The sequence below is a fragment of the Acomys russatus genome, chromosome 15 (genome assembly GCF_903995435.1).
Source record: "Acomys russatus chromosome 15, mAcoRus1.1, whole genome shotgun sequence".
Lineage (NCBI taxonomy): Eukaryota > Metazoa > Chordata > Mammalia > Rodentia > Muridae > Acomys > Acomys russatus.
Window position 1 is genome coordinate 49896093 of NC_067151.1, and position 26918 is coordinate 49923010.

The window sequence follows — 26918 nt, forward strand, 5'->3', positions numbered from 1 at the left end:
ACTTTCCTGGGAATAAATACCCACTGTTTTTAAATGTTCCTGCAGGCTTGAAAAAAAAAAAAAAGATTCTGTCAGGTGCCTTCCATAAATATCTAACTGCATAAAATGAGGTCATTCTGAGCTCAGATATCTTCCTCACACAGATCGACTGCTTAAAATGAAGCAGTAGGGATGGTACCCAGGCACTGCAGAGGCTCTGTTCTGACTCCAGTGTTAAGAGACGTCTTCTCAGAGGGTTAATTTAACAAGAACAGAACCTTATCTAGTATGTGAGGATGGGTGACCACCACAGACCAAGAGAGAGGGATGCACAGAAATAAAGTATCAAAATACTTGAGTGGATGATTAGAAGTGCGTTATAAAAATAAATCCAAGGGGATGGGGCTGCGGTTCATTTGACAAAGCAATTGCTTGGCATACATAAAGCACTGGGTTCAGTTCCCAGTCCACAGCGCTCTGCAAGTAGAGACATTGGAGGCAAGAGAATCAGGAGGGCAAGGTCATCCTTGCCCACATACACAGTGAATTCTAGGTCTTAGATATACATGACACTTTGTCTCATACATTCAAAACAAACCTCGATGCAAATATGTCTATCTGTCTACCTACCTATCTATCTAGCCATCCAACCATGTGTGTGTGTGTGTGTGTGTGTGTGTGTGTGTGTGTGTGTGTGTGTGTGGTGTGTATCATCTATTTATCATCTATTGTCCTGAGGTACAAGAGGGAGGAATGAGAAAAAGGACAGTATCAGAGTATGAGTGGGAAGAGACAGAATGTACAATACAGACACGCACAAAAACCCTAAGAAATAATTTTTTTAAGAGAGAAAATAGATGCAATGGCGGGGCCAATATTTATAGTTAAGCTACTTGATGGAATTTCAAAACCAGAATTAAGGATGATAAAGGAGAGGACACATCGCACACTCAGTCATATTCACGCTTTACGTTTGCTGGAAGTGTCAGCAGAGAGGAACCATAAGGAGTAATCTAAGAGCCTCTCAGGCTGCATTTCCTTGTCATGTCCCATGGCATCTCTAAGTCCTCACACAGGCACAGAAGTCCCCAGAATTGAAGCCCTGTCTGCCCCACTCCCACCCCACAGCCACTGATTCTTCTTCCTGGCAGTTTATGACCCACTTGGGCCAAACCACTTAGCTACTAATGTTTACTGGTAAAAAAAACGTATTAAGACCCTAGCAATCAGAAGAAAGTCGGGGAAAGTAAACACAGGGAGGCCCAAATTGCCAGTAGATACCGAAAACTCATTTCAGCAGCTTGACTAAGATTCCCAGTAACATCCTTTACTTTTGGCTCAGTTTTGGATCCAAACTCATTTGAGATGACAGGCTGATTCGACAAAAATTTCTAAGACTTTTGAAAGAGAATGTTTAGGTTCATCTAACAAAGTTTAACACAAGGTACGGAGCTTTCCCATACATCTCTGTACCGTTCTTTCTTTGTCTTGTGCTACTACAGAAGATGGGCATTTTCTCGTTGGTTCTCTAAAGACCCATAGGGCTTAGGACTGACTTCTCCCTGAGCTCCCAGGCAGAGCCTGGCGAAGGGAAGGGGTAGGTGTCAATCATGGGGTGAGACTCATCAAGGTCAAATACAAGAGGCCTGTGTTTCTTCCTTTAAGAAAGGGCATGGTCCTTCTAGCAGGTGTGGGTTTTAGAGGGGATTACCGGAGATTCTCAATGATGATCTGAGGATCCGGAGGATTTCTGGAAAGATTTCTCTGAGCAGGCTTGAGTACTTACTTCCCTCACACTGGCATGCACAGCGAACAGTTGTCTGTCTGTGTCAGCTTTACCTGAGTTCACCCAGGCTTTGAAAGGAAGCAGGGCTTCCCCTCCCCCAGGCCCTTTAGAGCCCACCCCCCAATACACTGTCTCTGTCCAGACCTTTTCACTGTACTTCATTTCCACTGCATTGTGGGATTACTTATGAAAATGTCCGTCTCTATAAATATGTGCGACTGTGTAGCCTTGAGTGGAGAACAATGCAATTTTCTGCAGAGTATTTATTGAGTGTGGACAGGAAGACGGCTTAGCTTGGTAAAGGTTTTTGGTCACAGAGCCTGATGTTTCTGTAGAGCAGAAACATCTGTAAATTGTTTTCTGACTTTCACATGTGCCGTGGTATACGCATGAACACATGTACAAGCACATATGAACAAACACACACACTAAATAAACAAGTCTTAGAATGTTTACGTGACCAGACTAATACAAACTAAAGAATACCTGAATCCAAAGAAAACCGCATGAGCATTGCAGTCTTCCTGTCCATTTTTACCTCTAAAATTTAAATATGAAGAATACAGTTGGATACATATCCAGACAGAGTATACGAATCCAATTCAAATCAGCTTTAAACTTGATACAGCTCATTTCTACCAACACAGCCATTATTATATTGTGCAACTTCTAGTGTTTTTATATGAATGGTAGAGAAAAATTTCTCCATCATCAAATACTTAGGATTTTTGAAAGAAATACAAGAAGATCAACAGTGAGATTTATTGAAAGTATATGACTAGATGATAAAAAAAAAAAAAAAAGAAGACAAATTACTTCTTTGAGTAAGTATATCAGCATTCTAGTGAGACTTCCTAGTTTTCTTTTCAACTTTATTCCGTACTTAGAACTCAGATAAAAATCCACTGAAGATAAGTTTAGGGAGAATAAAATGCATTAATCTAGGAATGAAAAACAAAAGGAAAAGGAATAGAAATGCAGACAGAACCACATAGTGCCAAGAGACCATTAAATGAGGATTTGCACGTGCTCTAAAGAAAATAGCACTGGCCAGAGCCAAGAGCTACCAGGCACTGAACAGCTCTGAGCAATGGTCTAAAAAGTTGCACTTTTCTATGAGATAAAACTCAGTAGGTGGAGAGCTGAGTCACCAACATCCTTCCAATGCTAAAATTCAATAACACTTATTTGTAGTAGTGAAAAAGTGTGTATGTAAAGGGTAAAACTCAACTTACAAAGGATGAGTTTTTCTTTTTCTTTCCTTCTTTTTTTTTTAATGAACGGATGGATTTATTTAGCAGTAAGTTTGAAATTCTTGCTTTAAGCAAGTGTGCTACAGTAATTATATCAGGAACAGACCATTTCCTACACTGTCAAGTACATAAAAGTTCCTTTGCACTTTCTTCAACACTAATTAACAAGTAGAGTCAGTCCGTGTTACTTTGATGCTGCTACTGAGTTAACCCCAGCTTCTTCTTCAGAGACTTTGGCATCTCAGATGGAGGACGGCATGGCGAGGTAGCCTGAAGTAGATCATCACAGAGTCATAGATGAACCACTGTAGTGCAGTCAGAGCGCCAATCATGATGATTCGGGTGAAGAGTCTCTTCCACCCACTTCTAAAGCCAAGTCTCTGCAGGACCTGGGACGCGGTGCTGCCCTTCTCTTTATTCAGCACAGAGACCACAGAATCAGCAGGCTGAGAAACAATAGCACAGAAGACTCCAGCTATGTAACCTGCCACATATATGTCACAACCAGCTGCTCTGCCTTTGTGCATTCACTTCAAGGCTTAGCAGCCACAAATTTGTGCAAAGGCATCAACAGTTCATTCAAAGTGAGCAAACTTCCTCACAGTGTATGAGATCTGTTTCATCCACAGAAGGAGCCACATCCTTGTAGAATGCATGTAAGCCTTCATCTTTACGTATTTTGGGAACAGCTGCCCTCAATGTGGTGGCATAGCCAGGCTGGGTTTGAATTTAAACTTTAGCAGCTTCCACAGGACCCAGGGCAATGTCAGCAAAGAATTCAGCACCGGCAGAAGCAGCTAACTACAGTGATGTGAGTGACAGACATGTGTTTTCCTCACCAAGTATGTTGCTATGTAAGCTTTGAAGACTTCATAGAAGTCAAGTTTGCAGAGGCCTTGTATGGAATAGCCAATCAAAGTTGGGCCCATCCTTTAGCAAAGCCATGAACACCATCTTCTTTCAGTGTGATGGAGAAGCCATTTAATATTCCCTTGTACTTCTGAGGGTCCACTTGCAAGTGGCATTTTACTAAGCCCAGGGGAACAACAGAAGTGTATGTCAGCTCACAACTTAAGATCCCACCAAAGCTACACAGTGCATAATACTTCATGGAGCCAAATTCACAACTGTACTGTTGGAACACGGGGGGGCCAGGGGGGAGCTGCGGAGACCTGATGTGCCACTGTGCACCAGTTGCAGGTGTGGCACGTTGAAGGGGTTCACTGGTGCCAGGTGTGCCAAGGATAAGAACATCCTCCTAAGATGGTGAACACCCAACTGCTTGCTGGGCAAGGCTGTGGCTCACCAACAGTGGGTTTTTCAATTTTAAAACTGTGTGGAAAAGTTGGGAAGAGCCTGTCAAATTTTGATCATTTCTCAGGCCAGCAATACCCTAGCAATGTTTTCTGGAAGCTGAGAGATGAAGTTCTCTGTCTCAGTCACTGTACTATTGTCGTGAAGGGACACTGTGACCAAGGCAATGTATAAAAGAAAGCACTTAAATGGTGGTTTTCCATAAAGCTTCAGAGGGTGAGTCCACGGTCATCCCGGTGGGGACCTTGGTGGCAGGCAGACAAGCAGGCCTGGTGCTGCGGCAGTGGGTGAGAACTTACATGTTGAGACCATAACCTTGAGGCAGAGAAAGTGTTAACAGCTAACTGGGAATGGTGGGGGCTTCTGAAACCCCCAAAGCTCCCCCATGGTGACATACAACCTCCACAAAAGGACACACCAGCCCCAAACAGTTTCACCAATTGGATAGCAATTATTCAGATATCTGAGCCAATGGGGGCGATTCTCATTCAAGCCACTGCACTCCCAGTCAGTCACATGGTCTCCGGGGTGAATGACAGATACTCAGCAGCAACGTCCTGTTTTGCTCAGCTGTGATCTGGGGCGGGTGTGTGGAATGCATTATTGACGAGTGATGGTCTCAATTTGTGCATCAGGTGGTATACCTGCAGTAGTACCAGCCAAAGCAATGAAATGATTCCATTCAAACTGGCTTGAACATTCCCAACGACTTACATTTGAACAGGAGAGGAAAATCTAGTTTAGCAGAACACTGAAGGTTCTGGCTGTTAGAAAAGGGCTGGTGACAAAGGAAGACAGTTTATTTTATTTTTTAACTTATCACTTATAATTTTCAATAACTTGAAAACTACTATATATTAATATGATCTAAGACTCATTCTTAAAGCACCATTTGAGTTGTCTATTATAGTATATACTCTCTGTGTTATACTTTTTATATGGTTATATATAATATATATTATATTATAATATATAACATATTATAATTAATATAGCATAATATATAATATGTATCACATTATTCTCTTACTGATAAAGAATAATAAAATGGTAGATGCATGCAAATGTAACCATTCTAATGGATGAGTGGCCTTTCTTAGATTTCCTCTTTCTTAACTACAAGTTAGTATTCTCATAAAAACTCTTCTACACACTGTGTCATAGGTTAGTTTGTGTTGCTGTAGTAAAACACCCTGACAAAAAGCAGCCTCGGGAATAAATGGGTTTACTTTATTTAAAAATTCCACTATTGTAAAAAGTCAAGGCCAGAACTTTAAACACATTTATAGTCAACATGGGTGGTGGGTGGGGGTGGGGAGAGTGTATACACTAGATATCTCACCTTTATTTCACATTGTTTTTGCACGGACAAAAAGTAAATTAGAATTTCTCAGGGAAAACAAACTATCATCCACCAAAGATCTGTTCAGATTCTTTAGCACCTTGTCACTATGAGGCTAAACCTATTTGCAGATGAGTGTCCATGTATTTAGAAGAAAAAAATGTCCTTTAAAACACACTTCAGTGGTAATCACAATAAATTATACTTCCATGGTCCATTTCAGTGTGTATACAAAGAACTTTTATGTCCAATTCACTCTAATTAAGGGGGGATAAGTAAGATGCTAATTAGAAATTATGGCTATCTGCTCATTAGAGGATCTTGAACCAATCTTGAGCTATTAGCTCACTTTATATTTATAGTACTTAAAATGCAATTACTTAAAAATCATTACATTTGGGGGCAGTGAGTCAGTATGATTTAGGTCTTCTTTTATTGCTTGCAGCTTCTGCTTAAACTACTTCTTATGGTAAATTTGGGTCACTGAGAGCATGAGGAAGAAAACTGGCTCTTGTCCTCAAATTTGCCCTTAAATCATTTATGCAGAACGTCACCCAGATCGTAAGGCTGCATTGATGTAAGTAAGAAAGACAGCACAATATGCAGTTAATATTCATGTTTGCCTCATGCATCCTTCCTTTAGAATTTTGAGGACGCACTCAGTAACTTCCTGTTTGACATTGTAAAGGATTCACTATTGAGTGCTAAGTTTAGTAACAATAAATTTATGGCTCCTTTATTTCTTATTCGATGATGAAATGAAAATCACTGTACTTGCAAGTAGTCCAATTCTTCAGTGCCATAGATTTATGAACCAAGAATCCTCCCAACCTGAACCAAAGCAACGAGCCAGGGAACACACATTGAGTAATTATCAAAAGGAAGATGGCAATCAGCATTTTATGCAGGCAAACAAAAAATCTGACAGTTGGCTTTACCCCAGAAATTAATACATTCACCCAATATAAAAATAGTAGAAAGTATAAATAAACCCTTTCTGTAATGGTTTGACTTGTTTCCTCAGGACTTGTGTTGGAAAGTCAATTACCAATGCATTAGGTATAGATATCAAGACACTTTAGGGCAAGGTTTCCAGGACCATCTGTACTATAAAGCATTCACTGGCTGGGATTTCCTACAAATGCTGTGCTCCTCAGACCTGCAGCTGCAGCTCAAATGGGCCCAGGTTCAGTTCCAGAAGTCACAAGCCATAGACTTGGCAACACCTACAAAGGGCTTATTTTACACGTGTGCAGAATACAAGAGCTGTGGATCCACAGCAGTGACTCTTGGATTTTAAGAGGCACATAAAAAGGCCTGTTTCAAAACTTACTCCAAGGGCACAGTCAGAATCGAGAGACTTCACTAGAGAAGTGCCCAGTGGAGTCGAAGACTGAAACAGGCCTCGAGTCCCCAGATCTGTGGAGCTACAGGACACTAACGTAGCCTACGAAAGCTCTAGTACAAGACTCCAAACAAATGAACTCTGAGCCCTCCGAAGTCATGAGGATGAGGCCACAGGATGCCTTGTGGGTCCAAACCTCTTGCCAGTGTGTCCAGGATGCTAGTTGTAACATCAAAGGAGATGAGACACCAACTTTAATTTCATTTTGCTTCCTGTGTTGGGTTTTGAATTTACACAGGACTGACTATTGTCTGATTTTCCTTCTGGTGTAGGAATGTTTATTTACCATTGTATTCTGTAAGCAGGTAACTAGTTTAATGACAGAGGTCCACAGCAGGACAAAAACATTCCCTAGAATAACTTGTGCACCAAGAGTCTTGTCTGGTCTTGATTTAGATGAAAGCATGAACTTTGAGCTTTTGAATTGACGCAGTAAGGTCCTAAAGACATCAGAGACTACCACAGTGAGATGAAGGCATTTTGTCTGTGAGAGGACACGAAACTGGAGTGTAGAAGGCAGAATTATATTATTTTAGTTTTTCCCCAAAGCATGTAACGGACAATTAACCCTGAGTTCTAGAATAGTAAGAGGCTGCAGACCCTGTCATTGGTTGTTTATGTTTTCTGTCTCCTCCCCCTTAACTCCTTCTCCCTGGCCTCTTTTATTCCCTCCCCTCCCCACTCTCTCTCTTCCCCACCTCTCTCCTCTGCCTTCCACTGCAGCACACTATAGCATGAAGTTCCACACTAGATGTGGGCCCCTCAAGACTTTTCAGCCTCCAAAACTGTATGAAATACTTTGTGTACTTTGTAAATTATCTAGCCCCAGGCATGCACCCACACAAAAAGACGAAGATGCCTTTTGGTCTAAAGGTAGTCATCAAAATACTGACAGAACTCCGTAAATCAGGCCGATACTGAACATATCGGAGGAGATGACAGATATTTGAGAAATTAAAAAATGAGGCCAATGCTCACAAAGAATTCCTCTAGGGCAGAAAAGACAGCTCTGCATTATCAATATTCAGAATGCGTATGGCATTTATGGACAAGGCAGAGGACAATATTTCTAGCAATTGTCCAGAGTTTCATGACTCAAAAAGGAGCAGAGATAAAATCTAATAAAATATATTAATATTTTCTAGCCTAGTGTTTCATTAGGAACGCACAAAATATTTTTAATTCTTTTAACTTCAGAACCAAGAAACAGGATGCTATGAATTTAAGTTTTTCTTTCTTTCTCTCTTTCTTTTCTTTTCTTTTCTTTATTTTTCTTTCTGAGATAGGGTTTCTCTGTGTAGCCCTGGCTGTCCTAGATGTGCTTTATAGACCAAGCTGGCCTTGAACTCACAGTGATCCTCCTGCCTCTGCCTCCCGAAGTGCTGAGATTACAGGTGTGTGCCACTGCCCCTGGCTTAAGTTTTCATTCTTCATTTAAATATATTTACAAAATATCACTATCAGATAGAAATGTATATGACTAACACTTCACTAGAAAAGCAAAACAGCTTTCCTCAAATATTAATAATGCATGAATAAATTTCCTGCAAGATTTATGTTGTTTGCATGATGAGCACAAGACAGAACCAACTCTGGGTTATGATTAAAATCACTCACTTAACACTTCCAGTGAGGAAAGCAAAACAATATTAAAATTTGCCTTTTTAATGGTTCCACTTTCAGAGTGACTATTTTTGGAACTCTGAAAAAGAAATATTGTTATTAAATATATCAACTTAGTGCCAAGATAAAAAGTGTTTACAACTGATATGTTATTTGCTCTTTTCTCCTGACACTGAATAATGTGTTGAATAAGTGTGGGCATTTAAACCATAAAGAAACACTATTTCTGTTGTCATCTCACTCTTGCCATAACTTTGCTAAAATTTAAACTGGAAATAAGATACATAAATCAAAGCAGCAATGCAGGATAAGAAGAAGATCTATTTTTTTTCACTTTGTTCTGTAAATAAAATCTAACAGAAGTCCCAGATCTTTGAAGATGCATTGACAAGCCTTTCTCTCTTAACTCTTTCCACCTTCTATATGTGTGTGCAGTCATGAACCGGGGTTCTGGCTTTAGACTGTAATGTTAATATCATGAGTCTACATTTTCTATCGCTGATTGGCTTTTTTGTTTTGTTATTGTTTTGTTTTGTTTTTGCATCCAATTTTTAGAAGAAAAAATAAAGACTAATGTCTACTAACAAGGCCAGTTAAGTGTTATAATCAGGGGAAAATATACAAGGTGCTGAATCTTCACATCTGACCTACAGTAACACAACATGAGAACCAATGTTTCTGATAACAGCCTTGCTTACTTTCAATCACACAAAGTAATTAATATTGCTTCTAAGGATTTTCACTAAGAATTGAAAAAATACATATACCACTTTCAATATAAACTCAAATGCAACAGATTTAAACACTGAGAACAGAAAATATCCAGGAACAAAAGGTAGTGTATTTATTATATCACACAGATACCTAAATTGACGAGGATATTCCATTTTTTTCAGTATTCTACTAAATTGAGTTTTGTTTCTTGGATGGTCAGAATCTCTGAGTAGAATGAATTAATGACAAGAACAGCAGGCATTCAAAGATTACTCCAAAATATTCAGCACGAGACAGCATGTATTATAATATGCTAAACTGGCTTTCCTTAGGGAGATCTTAAGTGGGTCATTACAGTTTTATGGTATCTATGGCACTTTCCAAGCCGCTCTCATTTAAAATCATTCCACCTAATGGTTGGAGTTCAGCCATTCAAGGGCAATTTATAAGACTCTAGAATATGAAGATGAGGTTACTAACTTGCTGGGCATTCCTAAGGTAGATGTCTGTTAGCTTGATTTTTTTTTTTTTTCCTCAGTTGTAGATTATCAGCTATAAGTGGTAGGCTGACTGACATTTCTATCAAGTGAAATGTATAGTGTTAGAGCTCTTACAATATCCAGAACTCTAGAAAAGAAAAAACCATCTTTATCTTAGTAGAAAGTGGTACAGGCTAGGTGGATAGGAAGCTTGCCAAAAATTATATGCTGTTATATACATATATTATATTATTAGTATATATCATCAATATCAATATATTAATATGTTATAAGCATGTATCTAATATATATAATAGAGTACAAATTTGAAATCAGGTTTACATAAATTTTAAATATTGGAGAAACATGTAATTTCTCTACTTTCCTGAGCTAGGCATTCAAACGATGGCTTCAGTAAACTCTCTGAAGTAATATGTCTTGCCAAATATAGACTCAAAGATGAACTAAAAAAGAAATACACGTAGAAACTCAGAATGGATCACTATTCTTACTATTCTTATCCAATAATTCAGTTAATGAACTTGTCAGCTTTTCCACGCATGGAAATGACCTTAAGGTGGTGGAAACTTCTAAGACGTACAAGGCCCCTCCCCAGGATGATGGAAGCAGTGAACGAGAGGAGGAGACTCTGGCCACCTCAGCTGCTGGGGAAAGCCTAGCTGCCTGGAGGACACCCTTTGACCTATCTAGCTGCCTGCCTGCAAATCGTACTGAGAACTTCCAGGCTGACGCTTTTGTGAATCATTGCTAGCCTTGGGGCAGGCTTTTCACTGCGGTAGTTGCTTTTGAGCTGTTTTGTAACTCCTCATGCATACTCCTGTACATAGTTCCAATGAACTCACTGGTGAACAAGTTGGGCTTAGAATTGTTACTTTGGTCCATCGTGGGTTTGCCATCTGCAGGGAGTAGGACATGCATGTGCCCTGCCTCTCCAGGAAAAGTCTCACACTACAGTTGGTTTTGTTATAGTTTTGATTTTTTTTTTTTTTTTTTTTTTTAGGATGGATCTTCTGCTACAGCCCAAATTGGCCTCAAATTCATGATCTCCTGCCACAAGAAAATTCCTGTGATAAGAAACCAACTGTACTCCTTCTTGGCAGTGCCTACTTTTGTCATTTTGGACACAGACTTTATAAGCTTTTACATGCAAGGCTCTGACTCATTATGTAACCCACAATAGACACTCAGTGAATTCCAGCTGAATTTAGAGTAAGGCAAGACCAGAGTCTCAACACTGTCCCCAGGGCACGAGGTACTAAAGAATGAGAACTGTCACATTCTTAAGAGAGGTAGTCATTGTGACACATTCTGACGGATGGAAAAACTGGACCAAGGGAAAGCCAGGACAACACAGCAGCAGAAAGTGGGCCAACCCTGAGATGAGACTGCTTGGGCAGCTACCATCTAGGAAGGCAAGTGGGCGAGCCAATTCAGCTCCACAACCAAAAGAAAAGGCTGACTCCATTCGATTTTACTCCCAAATGCGTCACAGTGAAGACCCTGAGAAAACATGTGAAGGAGTGGGAAAATTTAGGTAATTATTGGACGGTGTAGAAGTTGAATTAAAAAATTCCTTCCTCTGAGTGTTCTGTTGACTTTGCAGACCTGCTGTGACCAGTAGATCCTCCTACAGAAAACACTTATGACTTTATTCTCAAGGCCTGGGATGCTTGCGCAACATTATTGTTATAATGGGCAGGGAGAGGCTAAAGCGAAGTTTGGCAGTTAAACAAGCTTCCATTCTCTGAAGATGAAAATGAGCCCAGTTTCATAGCCGGCCCTGAAACAAGAAAAAACCCCTGGTACTACAGTGAAATTCAACTAGTGTGTGGTGCCTGTGTTGCTACTTTTCTCCTTGCTGTAATAAATTACCCAACAAGTTCAACTTAAGGATGGAAGGGTTTAGTGTGGCTCAGTGTTTGAAGGAACAGCCAGTCATGGCACATTAGTGGAAACAACAGGAAAATAACACAGCTGGTCACATTGTGTGAGCAGTCAGGAAGAGAGAGGGGAGGGACAAATGCCGGTACTGCCCTTGCTTTCTCCTTTTCACTCAGCCCAAGGCACCAACCCATAGGATGGTATGGTTGTCACACTTCAGCTAACCCAAGCTACATATTGTCTCAAGTTGACAATCAGTATTGACCATCACAGCTCTTCACACTCTTTGGGAAGAACGGTGCTTTACAGACTAGTATTGTGGTCCAGTCCTACACTGCAGGATCCAAAGCAGAGCATCCCTGCCGAACAAGGGGGCAAGTTTTATGGATGCTGCTTCCTAAGGCTCTTGCCAATAGTCATCAGGTTAGAGTATAAAGTTCAGTTCATGCTGTAAGGGAATTAATGGAGAAGGAAATGAATTGCCAAGAAGCATGCTGTTCCTAACTTACTCATCTACTCTTTATACCAAGTCTATGAGGAACACATGATATTTTTAATGAAAGTCAGAAAGACTCAACAATTGCTTAGAATAAACAACTGAACATGGTGGTGCTGTGAAGCTGCCTTATTCCAAAGCTGACGATATTAATCAGAGACAAAAGGTAAAACAGAAAACTTTAATAAACATATATCCTGTCTGTGCGGGTCTCTGCAAACACCACCAGCAGCAGACTGTTAACCCAGGGGAAGCAAAAAGGAAATTTGATTCAACATGACTCAGTAGCCAGTGTGAGTCTGGCACTGGGTAGTTTATTTTAGGCATATTTAATGTGCAACACAAGTTGGAAAGAAAAAATTCTGGGTGATAATTAACTCAGGTTCCTTGTGCACAATAAAGGTTAAAACACAACCATATCAAAACTCTTTGAAAAGTACATGTGACACCTTCCATAAAGATAGCTTCTATGGATCAACTGAAAAGAGAAACTCGTGCTAAGGGTCTGTGGGAGGACCTGGTGTGGTTGCAGACCCGCAGATACTGCAAAGGTCACCGGACTATAAACTATATCCACTCCCACCCTGCTGGGCAGAACACAGGTGATATATCATCTCTCCCTTTGAAGAGACCGCCCTGTGTGTTTAGCATTCCTGGTTTCCTTAGTGCTTTCTCTGCAAGCACAAATACCTCTGTGCCTCCTAGATCTGTCTGCTAAATGAAGTTTTTAAAAAATAGAAAAAGGAGACCCTAAACCCACACAGATACAGGTACTGGGTTATTAAAAAATAAATAAAAAGACGAATAAGACAAAAAGGTGGGAGGAGTCTCTGTTGGTGGGTTTGCGAGCTCCTGGAAGTCGGAGGGGTAGATATGATCAAGATATGTTGTGTGGATTATGAAATTCTTAAGTTAAAAAATTGTACTAAAAAAAGAAATGAGTTCTTCATCAGTGTAAAACGAAACACAAATAGAGAAACTAGACACTACATTTCCCCTAACCTTATTTCTTGAAAGAAACTTTGAGAAGAAGTTTTGTGGTTTTTTGTGTTCTTATAAATCATTGCATCGACATATGTTATTTGACTTTCTCTCTTTTTTTGTTTTTCTATCCAGTGTTATTTGACTTTCGAGTCCACGGCTAACCCCCCCAACCCCCCCTAACCCTAACCCTACCCTAACCCTAACCCCAACCCTAACCTAACCCTATCACGTAAAGAGAGATCACTACAATGAGAAGTTGGTGAACACACAGAGCAGTGTTAAAATCACCCCACAGAGATTTAATTCTAAAGGCACACAGACCTAGGGATGTCTAAATATGAACAAAGTGCTTTCTGCATAACGAACCTTTATTATAATGAGACACTTTCACATATAAACCAACCCTTAATAATAAATGAATTGCAAGAGGTAACACCATGCCTGATCTCCAGTTGAACTACATGGCTATATAATAAAAACAGCATAGTATTGGCACAAAAACAGGAATACTAACAAAAGGAAAAGAATTGAAACCCAAACATAAGTCTACACACCTGTGGAAAACCGATTTTCTAATAAAGGCAGAAAAACTGGAAAACAGACAATAGGCAAAGAGTGAGAGACTTTGAAAAGTCATTCCTACAAGTAATGTCTCCATCAAATCCCTCCCCTCTTACTTCAGGCTACCCTATTGAAGGGGTGGCGGAAAGAATGGAAGAGTCAAAGGGTAAGGAAAACAAGACTGAACACAGCAGGACCAAAGCCCATATGAACTCACAGAGACAATAGTATCATGCACAGGGCCAGCAAGTGTCTGTACAAAGACCTGCAATGAGAAATGGACACATGCCACTACCTGTAGCCCTGAAACTACCTCAACTTGCAAATGAAAACTTTTCTACAACAGAGTTTTACTATGGAAACAAACTACTCTTAAGGATAGACAGACCTCATGCTCAGCAGTAGATAGCTAACAGAAAACAAGCTCAGTGACATCTTTGAAGAGTCTTTTTCTCATAATGTTGTATCAAGGCATCTTTTTAAACCTTCTGTGTCCTTTCAGTATATATTACAGCTTCCAGTTTTGTATTTTTCGGGGATTCTTGTGGCTGCGAACATGTGTATCTCCGTATCTATATGTGTGTCTTGTGCTTTTTCTTTGCTCCTTTTTTGTTCTGTCCTATTCTAATTGGTTTGTTTTTGTTTTGTCTTACTATATGTTATCATTGCTTGTTTATTTTCTAATGAAAAACAGAAAAAGGTGGATCTTTATAGGAGGGGAGGTAGGAAGAAACCGTCAGTTATGGGCAGGAAAAATATTTAGGATATATGTATGAAAAAAATATCTATTCTCGATAAAAAAAAAAAAAAAAAAAAACCCTTAGAATGAAAAAAGTAAAACTGAGCTAAAATGTAAACCTATATACATAGATTTATCAAAAGCACTAATTGCCTAGCCTACTTTAGACATTATTCTAAACTTGATCCCTGGAATGTTGGAGATGAAATACCAATCTTCCACACTGAGTCCTTTCAACCTCATGAAAATAAGACAGGCAACAAATAAGATGGCCTTATCAAAATCCCTGAGTTAGGACCACTCAGAAAGGCTACTTCTAGACTTATGGGAGGCCAAAAGGGCATAAAATAACAAATGCAGTACTTTATGTTGTATGAAAGAATTATGGTTTGGAGTAGTTGTTATGATGCAATGGATCATTCAAGCTTCCTTTTCAAGGAAAGGCTGTGTGGTCCATATCTGAGCAGAGGACCAAGCGACTAATGATTTAACACTAAACAGACTACACAGTAGGTCTTAATTTCTTAAGAAGGACATGCACTAAGAAGAACATGAAATAAATGACAGATTCCTGTTGAGGGAATCATGCTGTTAAAGGGAAACAATCCAAGAAAAGTAGAATAAACTAAAATTTCGAAGAGACATGAAAAGTTGCAGACTCATTTTATGTCTGTAACCAATTGTTATAAAGTCCTGGGCTGCTATGTGGGAAGTAATGGAGACAAACAAACCATGTGGACAGCGGCTCTCTTAGTCTAGTCAGGGAAGTATCATATTTGTCTCTCATTAACTCAGAGTAAAGCCTGAAAAATAGGGGAGCTGGCTCAGACAGTAAACCGCTTGCCTTCCAAGCTCAAAGACCTGAGTTAAGTCCTGAAAACCTAGGTAGACATGCTAGGAATCGTTGCTCAGATCTTGTTTGGGCAGCCATTTTATTGCGACTTCATGGGTGTAGCTTTCCCGACGTGTCTAGACTAAGAGACAACATGTGAACAGGGAACAGGGGAACCTCATGGGTCTTCCACCCCAGACAGAGAACTGCAGACAATGAAATGCTGAGAGCAGAAGAAATAATCCTTGCCAGCGAAGAGTCACCCAAACTGGTTATCCAGTGCCAAGTGGTCAACCCTGAAATCATATACATACAAGTAACATCATACAGACTGAGCAGGTTGTGTGTGTGTGTGTGTGTGCGCGCGCACGCATGCGCGTGTGTGTGTGCAATTAAAGACAAAAAGTCCATGAATCTGAGAGAGAGCAAGAAGGCACATTGGATGGGTTGGAGTATGGAAGAGGAAGGGGAAATGATGGAATTATATTTCAATTCACATATATAGTAGGAGGAGAAAGCCAGGAGGTGCTTGGTTTTTATTTCAGCACTAGGGAGCCAGCACATGCACATCCCTGAGGTTCAATGACCAGGTAGCCTGGCCTATTTAACAAGTTCCAGGCTAGAGAAAGATACCATTTCATACATAAGACAAGATCAATGACGTCTGAGGAAGGACTCCTGAGATTATTCCTCGTCCTCCACATGCCAGTTTCCCCTAGACCAACATACAAAACCTTATCAATTAAAATATTTCACCTTGGTAGGATGCAACATACCCATTATATTAGTACGTATTAATTACATAAAATAATGGGCTTTATCCAGACATTTACATGCATGCATATGGCACATCAATGTTTTAAAAGAAGAGCAAAGATAAATTATATGAAGATCTTATTCGGTAGCATCTATCCAGTTAAAAGGTTCTAGTTTTGCAGTGGCTCAATCAACAAGAAAATCCTAGGCAGTGTTGGTATTGGAGGTCACTCAGTGAGGCACACAAAAAAACAAGCAAAAGAGTTCTAGACATGGCAGTGGAAAAATCATCTGTTGCAATTAAAATGTTGCAGGGCGTAGAAAGAAAGACCTCTGTGTGTAAAAGGATTAAAGAGGAGTGTTTCTTTGGTGTCTGTTCTAATTGGTACCGTACAGACTGTTGAAGAAACATTTAAGCAACAACTAACAAAGGGAGAAAACAAGTTAAACGAAATAAAGATGAAGGATACCAAAGGTGAGAACAGAGTTCCCTTTTCACATCAGCATCTTTCCAAAGGAAGAAACTAGCGATGGGAATCTTCCAGGTAGAGATGCAGTGCCTTGAGCCCTGGGGGACCCGCTGCTGGGTTGATAGAGTTCCGCTCTGTAGGGCTTAACAAGAACAAGCATGTTCCCACTCTGAAAGCTTTTGTAGAAGACAGCAGTCACAAAAGGTACATTAAAAAGACAGTTTCTTCTTATTGCACATGCAAAAAAATGACGTGGCGATGACTCACAGGAACTACTCATCACAAATCATGTCTGTAGTTGTCTACCTGAAGACCAACGCTGAGCTTCTGACATTCTCGTGCTGAGACATAAAGAGCTGAAGTTTACAAACGAAAGGCAAACGAACAGCTATTAGGGTTATCTATCTAGTGAGGTGACTGAACGACCGCCAGAAACAAAGGCGAACGAAGGCGAACGATAGCCACATATTGATGCACACACACATTTTATATACGCACAGAGCACTCTCACAGAACATGGGAAGAGTAGACGTACACGTTGAAAAGAATAACTGCTCAAAAATCAGATGAGCTTTTTAAAAGAGAGACAAAGGCAAGGCCCCTCCCTCCGAATGCCCCACAATCCTTTCCCAAGGCTCTGCTTGTAAGCAGACATAGCTGATAAGGCAGATGCTGGAGCCATGAATGAACAGCAACGGCATCATTACTTCATTTACTTTTCTTTACGAAAGAATTTAAGCAAATACCTGTCTTTAAGGGAAAGGAGTCTATTTACCCAACAGAATCTTGCATAATTTGCAAATGTCCAAGCCTGTCTGTAGACACAGGCTTCCACCTTCTCTACTTTCTTTTGTATTGCATATATTAGTGTGTACAATAAACCCAGTACTTTAGCAAACCTTATGCTGATAAAACCACAATACTAATTGAGGGAATAATCTGGAAAAGATGCCCTGCTTACTCTATGTCACTGAAGGAATTGTCATAAAAGTCTAGTGGGAAAAACACTTAACTAGATGCTTTGCTCCTTCCTGCTGGGACTGAGTCCAGGGCCACTGCTGTACTAGATGAGCACTCTACGACCAAGTGAGAAGCCCAGAAAGGTTTGTATCTTTTTCGTTTGACACCTAAGTCTCACTAAGCTAAGTAGACTGTCTTTGAATTCACTCTGCAGCTCTAAGCCATCCTTAAACTCACCCTCCTCCTGTCTCAATGTCCTGAGAAGCTGGCATTACAGTCATGCTCCATCAGGTCTGGCTTATACCCTGTTTCTTTCTTTTTTTTTTTTTTAACATTTTATTATTTTTATTTATTTGTCTGTGTGATGCACCCGTGTGTGTGTGCGTGAGCGTGTGTGTGTGTGTGCGTGAGTGTGTGTGTGTGTGTGTGTGTGTGTGTGTGTGTGTGTGTGTGTAGCCAGAAGACAGCATCAGATCCCCTGGATATGGAGTGGCATGGCTAGTTATGATCCACGTGACGTGGGTGCTGAAAACCAAGCTCAGGTCCACAGAAAGACTGAAGCCATTCTCTGGTCCTTACAGAATTCTTGATTGCAGCAATTAACTTAGCAAGTTTATTGCCCAAATGATCTACAGTGCTTTAGAAAACGCTTGCTTTATTTCCTTTTGTTAGAAATTATGCCAGGTGCTTGTTCATTCTAAATTTGCATCCTCTTCCTAAATAGACACATGATTAAATTATGTTACTTAGCATTACTCTATTAAATTCTTGTCAAGTAACTGTAAAGTGATTCTTCAAATACAGATACGTTTTCCTTTCATTTCAAATGCCAGCTATTTTGAAAGTAACTGCGGTAAGAGGGATAAGACTACTTAGGCCATCCCTGGTCTAGTTCATTAATGCAGCTTCATCTTGATTAGCAGGCTCCACCATCCCATAATTTCTAGGATTATCTATGTGACGTGTTGGCCCAAGGGAATGTGACAGAGGCAACAGTGGACCACATCCAAGATATTAGCACTTGTTGTCCAGTGTTGCTGTCATCTTGCCAAGGAAGACCATGCCCCAGGTCACAATCCTTACAACCCCAGTAAGACACTCCAGACTTGGGTAGCACAGAGATAATTGCCTCCACTCTGAGTCTGTGGTGTGGATATCAAGTGAGTCTTACAACAACCAAAATCATAGGCAAACTACAGACTGTGACAAAATTAGGTTTGCTTTTTATTATGGTAAGCCACTGTTACATGACAGACTTAATATACTGAGTAAAGTATACACAAAACAAAAGTCCATGTCCTGATTCTGTAACCTCAGTTATTTCTACTGCTTACCAAGTGAACCGAAGGTACCACTGTTAGAAACATCTGATATTGTCTAAAAACCACTCTAATTCTTCGCTGTTTCTGTGAGGATTCTTTCCAAAGCCCCACACAATAAGTAACCATTACAGGGTGGGAGCAGAGAGGCATCGTGAGGTGGGTAAAACTGTCACTTTAAAACAACAGCTCAGTATATTTAGGGGCTAGAGTGGTGGCTCGGGTGGTCGGAGTCATTTCTGTATCAGCACAAGGGTCTGAGGTTGGAGTCCAGCACCCATATGGCAAGCCACATATAACCCAGCACTTGAGTGTCACCACGGCTCTGTGGAGAGTGGAGACAGGAGGGTTGCTAGAACGTTCTGACCACCTGCCTGGCTCTGGGTTAAGTGAAGGACGCTGTCTCAAAGGAATAAGGCTGGGGAACAGAGCAGAAGACTCAGTTTAGACAGAACAGTCTAAGCCTATAAATTCTGGATCAAGAATAACGTACTGGAAGCAGAGGGAAAGGATGTCGAAGGTGAGTTCTTTACAGGAACTCTCAGACTTTCTGTCCTAGGACCTGGTCCCTAGGAAGCATGCTTGTGTCTGACAGCATGTGGGGTCCCCAGAGAATCAATACAAAGATGGTATGGGAAGTGGAAAGCCATGAGAGTGAGTCTCTGTTGGTAGGTGGCTACTAGCCATCAGCACTGCCCAAGGACACAGGTAATAGAAAGGAGACCTGTTCTTAAAGTAACTCTACATGAGTTGTCTCATCATGTAATCCAGGCTAGCCTGTAGCTCATGATCCTCCTACCTCGGCCTCTTAACTGCTTGCATTATGCACAGGTGTGCTCTGCCATGCCTCACTTTGTGACTGTCTCAACCCTGGCAGAATCTGAGAAGTTTAACATGCTGTCTGAGGGGACAAAGCTAGGAATACATCCCATTCTGTGGAAACTATGACACGTTCAGTTTTAACTCCAGGACGAGGGAGTGGTGTAAACTAAGGATTGCCTAGATTAGTAAGAATCCTGTGTTATAAATTAGGCAGCCTGCACATCAGTTTGGAATGTGGCAGTATCTTGCTGGGTGTTTGCAGTTTTCTTAAATTTAAAATAGTAATAGCATAAAGGTTTGCTTTCAAGTCAAATAACGCCACTGAAAAGAATAAACTTTTCATAAAATTTCAATTATTTTATTTATTATTGTTATTAAATTACTAAGCAATTATTGATCAATTATTTACTATATGTTATTGTAATTATTATTAAATTACTTTATTAAATTGTTGTCACTGTTATTAAATTGTTATACTTTATTAAATTGATATTATTAAATTATTAAAGGTATTAAATTAACACATTCTAGGTACTCCTGTTATTAGATGATATGTCAATTTCTAATCAGGATTCTTATTTAATTGAATGCAGGGAACGGCAGTTAGGTAGTTAGGGCTGTGAGTGAATGAATAACAGAAAACATTAACAATCCATTGCAGACCTCGGCTCCAGGGAGCCATGTCTAACGTGTTCCTGGGCTGGATACAAAGGCGGTAAGAATCTAAGATATACTTGAAAAACCTGAGAAGGAAGAATTTGCCCTAAAGCAGCAGGTTTTAACCTTCTTCAGGTCACTGATGTATTTAGGATTTGATTGAAACACTGGTTTCTGTCTTAGACAAGGGAACCTATAGAGAACTGACACACGTTTTCAGAAGCTCACAGACTCTCACAGGTACCACACCGAAAAGGTCATCTTTAAGGCAGCGAAGGTCACAGGTCTGGAACTAATAGTAGTCTTAGGCAATTGCCAGTTTTTAAATAGGAGGTGTTTTGAGAACATCTGGAGGCCAAGGGTAAGAACAAAGCAGACTTTCTTTACAAAGGCTTAGGCCTGCCCCCCAAACCCCAATCCCCTTGTGGAATCTTCAGGTGGCTTTGCTTCTTGGAATTTACATACAAGATCTCACATGCATTGATAAATACCATCATCTCAGCTGGCTAATTGCTACTTCTTCCTTGGACAGTTTCAACAAAACAGAGGATCCTGGTGCTTAAGCCAGATGGACCCCAGCCGAATCCAGAGCTAAGAAGAAAAATACCATATGCCGGTGTCTCTAGAAGCAGCACTACATAATCTCAGTACAATATTACAGAACATGAGGACAATTGCTCTCGAGTTTGACTTCTGGAACACAGAACAGAAAAAAGGATGACATACCCAAAGGAACCTAAGTTATCTGTGTTAATACCACAGCAAGTCAAAGGGCGGTGCCAGCTGGGATCAGAGCAAGCATCTGATACACACAGTGCTATTCAGTGGGAGTAGAATGGTAAATTCTACAGAAAAGCAAAAGCAACTTCTCACTGATTAGCGTACAACTCTCCTTGAGTTCTAACTGGAATATAGTCTCACACAACTTTTAACAAAATACCATCTACTCACTTCTCATAGGGGTGTGTGTGTGTGTGTGTAGGTTCCTGTGTGTGCATACATGTAGAAGCCAGAGACAGATGTTGGGTATCAGCCTCTGTTGCTCTTCCCCTTACTTTTTGAGTTAGTCTCTCACTAAACCTGGAGTTGCCCACTTGGCTTAACTGGCGGTCCATCAAGCCCCAGGGATTCAGCTGTGGGATCACAACCATGTACCACTGATCTGATTTGTTAAGTGAATATTGGGGATCTCAACTTGAGGTCATCAGGCATATACACAGAAAGCACTTTATTCATTTAACCATCTCTCCAGACCTGAAATATACCTTAATATTTAATAACAGGCTATACTGAGGTACATTATATTGAATGGTGAATTAGAAATTGATAAAAAATACTTTCAGGTAGAAGACATATCAGACATATTAACCTGGTAAGAACAGATAATACATTTCAGCAGAACAGAAAGCAGAGAAAGAATAAAATATATTTAGCAAGTTGAATAGAGGCCAGAAGTCAAATAGAAAGTAGAAACAGCGCACATATTCTTAATCACGAAAATATGTTTGCGGGAATGAGAAAACTGTGAACTGAGAATTGTAACTATTCAAAAATATCAGATGGTTTTTCCCCAATATGTTTTTAGGATGACCTTTTGGTGCTCTTAATATTTTATAATACTGCTCATAGAAAACTTTTAAACTTTTCTTTCAAACTAGAAGTGAACGAACAAACTGAAATTACTGTCAATGCAACTGGTGCTATTTTTTTAAGTCAAAGAAATCTTTCTTAGAGCAGTAAACTCTATGAAGTAAAGTGCTTCTATCAAATCAGATCCTCAGAGAAGACCGTCATCCATAAGCCAGAAGCAGACACAAATCATACCCAGGCACATATAAGGCTCTGCTTTCCGCTCTACTGCCAAAGTAACCCAGTCACATTTAGTTGTGGTGAATGTACTTCACACACATGTTACCAAGAAAGCGTGAAACTTCCCAGGTAGGTGGTGCCTTTCCCTTTAATATTGACTGCAAAAGCCTATGAGCTGTGTTTATACTACAAGCAATCACATAGATTTTTAACTTTCCGAGGTTGAATGGCTTAAACATCAAATACTTGCCATCGAAAGTGAGATTCCACTAGCCACTAATTGCTAATATGCTTCAAGCCTGATTAAAAATCACATTGTAGTGCATATTAAAATATGTTTTACAAAAACATTAAGTCAGTTAAGCCAAGAGAACAATTTAGAATAGTGCCTGGTACCCATGCAGAGCACCATAAATACCATCACATGATGGCTTATGTTTTAATGGTATTGTCGAATAACAAAAATAGCAATAAGCAAATAAATATCACATTATTCTAACTCCTGATGGCCCTCATTTTTTGTTATCCACACCCTAAAGTCATGTTCCCTTGATTTTAAGCAGAATTCAATGGTCTATTTCAAACTAAACGAATATGGCAAACTAAACGAATGATGAGAAATCACTTTCAAGATGCAGTTATTAAATAGTCCCTCTTTCATCTGGGGGACTTGGAGGACACACCGCCAGCACTGCTGCAGGTAGACTGAGGTGTTTTGCCTTCAGGGACCCTCATTCAGATAAAGACAAAGTTTGACTATGTCACAGGAAAAAATTTCAGGACAAATCAGAAAGAAGCATGAATGCAGTTACCAAGCTGTTAAAGCAGAAATAAAGGACAGTACATGGTTTAGACTTACAAGCCAGCACTGGCCAACCACTGAACATAGGAAAGGACAGTGTGCACTCCAGTGCAGTTACAAGCTTCGTAAGAGTGTCACATGCGAGCTGGCCTCAATGGTGCATACCTGTAATCTCAGCACTCAGGGAGGCAGAGGCAAGCAGATCTCTGTGAGATAGAGGCCAGCCTGGTCAACAAAGCAAGTTCAGGATAGCCAGGGTTACACAGAGACACCCTATCTTAGAAAAAGGCCATATATAGACATCTTTACAATAGCCATATGTGAGTTTGTGATTTGTGGCTTAAGTTTCATTGCTCACAGGATGTAACCCACACTATGATTTAAAGAATAAGTGGATATTCTGAGAGCATATATAGGGGGAGGAGGTCTCCCTCAGTCACGGACATAGGGGAGGGGAGAAGGGGAGAAATGGGAGGGAGGGAAGAATGGGAGGAAACAGGGGAAGGGCTAACAATCGAGATGTAATATGAATAAATTAATAAAAAAAAAAAGGTAGTTGGTTACTCCCAAAAAAAAAAAAAAAAAAGAATAAGTGAAGTTTAGAAATTAAGTTCAAAAGTATGAAGGACTTGACCTCTTTCTCCTAACGAGTCTCCTTTGTGTCAATGTGGCTTCACGAGGCACACTATGTAGAACGAGGGATGAGGGAGGGATGGGTGTTACACTTACCGGTCACAAGCATCCTAGCTTGTCAGCTGTGTGGAAGTTTCTGACCCTCAGCCAGTAGGAAACACAAACTAGAGCCCAAAGTGAAGAGTTTTGCTTTCTTCCATGTACCCTTAACTTTGCCAGTCTTTTCACCACGCCTCACTTGTCCTGGGTTTCTTAGCTTTCTTTCTGGCTATTATGTGTTGAGACAGCCCTGCGAAAGGGCTTGGATGAAGACAAGGTTGGAAGAGACCTTCCAAGACCTTCCCACAAGCCAAGTAAACTCCGAAGCAGCCCGCAATTCCAGTGAAGTTCTGAAGTCACTCAAGTCCTGACTCCCTCACTTCCTACAGAACCCCTGGGCCAATGACTGTTCTGGAACCAATGTAGTTAGGGGATAATGTGCTTTACAGAAAGATAATTAATTCAGGTTTTAGAAAAGGGTGCCACCATAAAAATCTAATGGTGGGAGACTGGGCGTGATGACGCATGCCTTTGATCCCAGCATCTTGGAGACAGAGGCAGGCAGATCTCTGTGAGTTTGAGGTCGGCCCAGTCTACATAGTGAGTTTCAGCCTCACCAGGGCTATACAGTAGGAGCCTTCCATTAAAGCAAACAAGTATAAATGTGAGAATGGGCTTAGAGTCGTGTGTATTAAGGAGAGTGCTAGTTTGGATCGCATGGTTCAGAGAAATTTGAAATGTAAGACTTACGTATGGGTGGATGGACTGTTTCTTAAAAGTAAGAAAAGATTCACTGAAAATTAGAAATGATGCGGTGTAGAAATTTCATCAGACCCACATTCCCATGTAGCTACGTGATTCACAGTCATTTGCAGGTATTTGCAATAAAAACTGCCGAACAAATTGCGTGACCCAATTAAAGAGATTTCCTGGGGAAAAAAATATTGAAAATGTCACTAGGTTTCTTTTCATTGTACTATGATAAACTTCAGGGAACAAGTAAGTTAAGAGATGAATAGCTAATAAAAGAGAGCCATGACTTGATGGGTTGAAGATTCTTGGTCTCTATAGACAGACAAATAATCGTAACATTTAAAAAGGCAACATCAGCAGGGCACAGTGGTGCACACCTATAATCCCAGAACTTGGGGAGGCAGAGGCAAGCAGAGCTCTGTGAATTTGAGGCCAGAATGGTCTACAAAGTGAGTCCAAGACAGGCCAGGCTACACACACACACACACACACACACACACACACACACACACACACACATACACACACACCAACAACAACAACCCTGTCTTGAAAAACCAAAAACCAAAAGAAAAAAAGGTTAGAGAGATGGCTCAGTGGTTAAGAGGATTTGCTGCTCTTACAGAAGACCCATATTTGGCTCCTAGCACCCAAATGGCAGCTCACAGGCATCTCTAGCTCCAGTTCCCGGGAATATGACACACTCTCCTGGTCTCATAGGGCTCCTGCAAACCTGTGGTGTATTAACAAACACTCTGATACACCACACACACACACACACACACACATGCACACACACACACTACACACACCACACACACATACCACAGAAACACGCACATACAACACACACACACACAATGAAATGACACTACAAGAAAACCATAACATTGGATGCAAGCTATGAAATCTTTCTGTTAAAACCACGGAAAGGCTAAAAGAAGAATCCCACTCCACAGAGCCTCCCAAGACTGTCACAGACTCTCTGAACAGAAATGTAAGGAGCTTGGGTCACATTCTTCACAGAAGATTAAGTTTTAAGAAGTTTTATGAAATATTTTTCCTGTCTGTAGGTTGTCACTTTGTTCTGTTGATGGTGTCCTTTGCCTTACAGAGGTTTTCAGTTTCATGAGGTCCCATTTATTAATTGTGGATCTTAGAGCCTGAGCTGTTGGTGTTCTATTCAGGAAGTCATCTCTTGTGCCAATGAGCTCAAGGCTCTTTCCTACTTTTTCTTCTAACAGATTTAGTGTGTCTGGTTTTATGTTGAGATTTTTAAATACACTTGGATGTTTGTTTTGTGCAGGGTGATAAATAAGGGTCTATTTGCATCTTTCTACACGTAGACATCCAAAAGATCTTCAACAACCCTACATCTGACAGAGGGCTAACATCCAAAATACATAAAGAACTCAAAAAATTAAGCACCACCAAACTAAATAATCCAATTAAAAATGGGTATAAAACTAAATAGAATTCTCAACAAAGGAATATCAATTTAAAAAATGTTCAACATCCCTAGTTATCATGGAAATGCAAATCAAAATGACTCTGAGATTCCATCTTACACCTATCTGAATGGCTAAGATTAAAAACTCAAATGACAGCACATGCTAGTGAGGATATGGAGAAAGGGGAACACTACTTCATTGCTGGTGGTAGTGTAAACTTGTACACCCACTTCGGAAGTAAATCTGGCACTTTCTCAAAAAATTGGGAATAATGCTACTTCAAGACCCAGCTATACCACTCCTGGGCATATAACTGAAAGATGTTCCACCAAACAACAAGGGCATTTGCTCAACTATGTTCATAGTTGCTTTATTTGTAATAGCCAGAATCAACTTAGATGTCCCTCAGCCGAATAATGGATAAAGAAACTGTGGTACACTTACACAATGCAATACTACTCAGCTTTGATAATAAGGAAATCTTGAGATTTGCTGGCAAATGAATGGAACTACAAACAATCATCCTGAGTGAGATAACCCAGACCCAGAAAGACATGTTTGGTATATACTCACTGATAAATAGATATTAGCCACATAATACAGGATAACAACACTACAATACACAGATCTAAAGATGCTAAATAACAAGGAAGATCCCAAGGATAATGAATGCTTCTCATTCAGAAGAACAAATAGAATAGGCACCGGAAGCAGTTGAAGAGAAGGAACAGAACAGAAACTTTCCATAAAAGTCCTCTGAAAGACTCCACCTAGCAGGGTATCAAAACAGATGCTAATACTCACAGCCAAACTTCAAGGTGGAGTGCAGAGAGTCTTATGGAAGAGTTGGGGCATAAAAGGACCTGGAGAGGACAGGAGCTCCACAAAGAGACCAATGGAGCCAACAAATCCGCGAGGGGGAAGGAGGGTGCTGCAGAGACTGATGCACTAATGAAGGATTGTGTATGGTGAGGACCTAGACCCTCTGCTCAGCTGTAATAGATAGGCAGCACAGTTTCCCTGTGGGTCCCATAATAT

The 26918-nt window shown here is 40.3% G+C and overlaps 1 protein-coding gene and 1 pseudogene across 1 annotated transcript in view; both read right to left on the reverse strand.

Moving 5' to 3' along the window:
- The window catches only part of Golim4 (golgi integral membrane protein 4), an 86225-nt gene that overhangs the window by 49601 nt on the left and 9706 nt on the right, over positions 1–26918 (reverse strand).
- On the reverse strand, positions 3217–4272 carry LOC127199322 (phosphate carrier protein, mitochondrial-like; annotated as a pseudogene).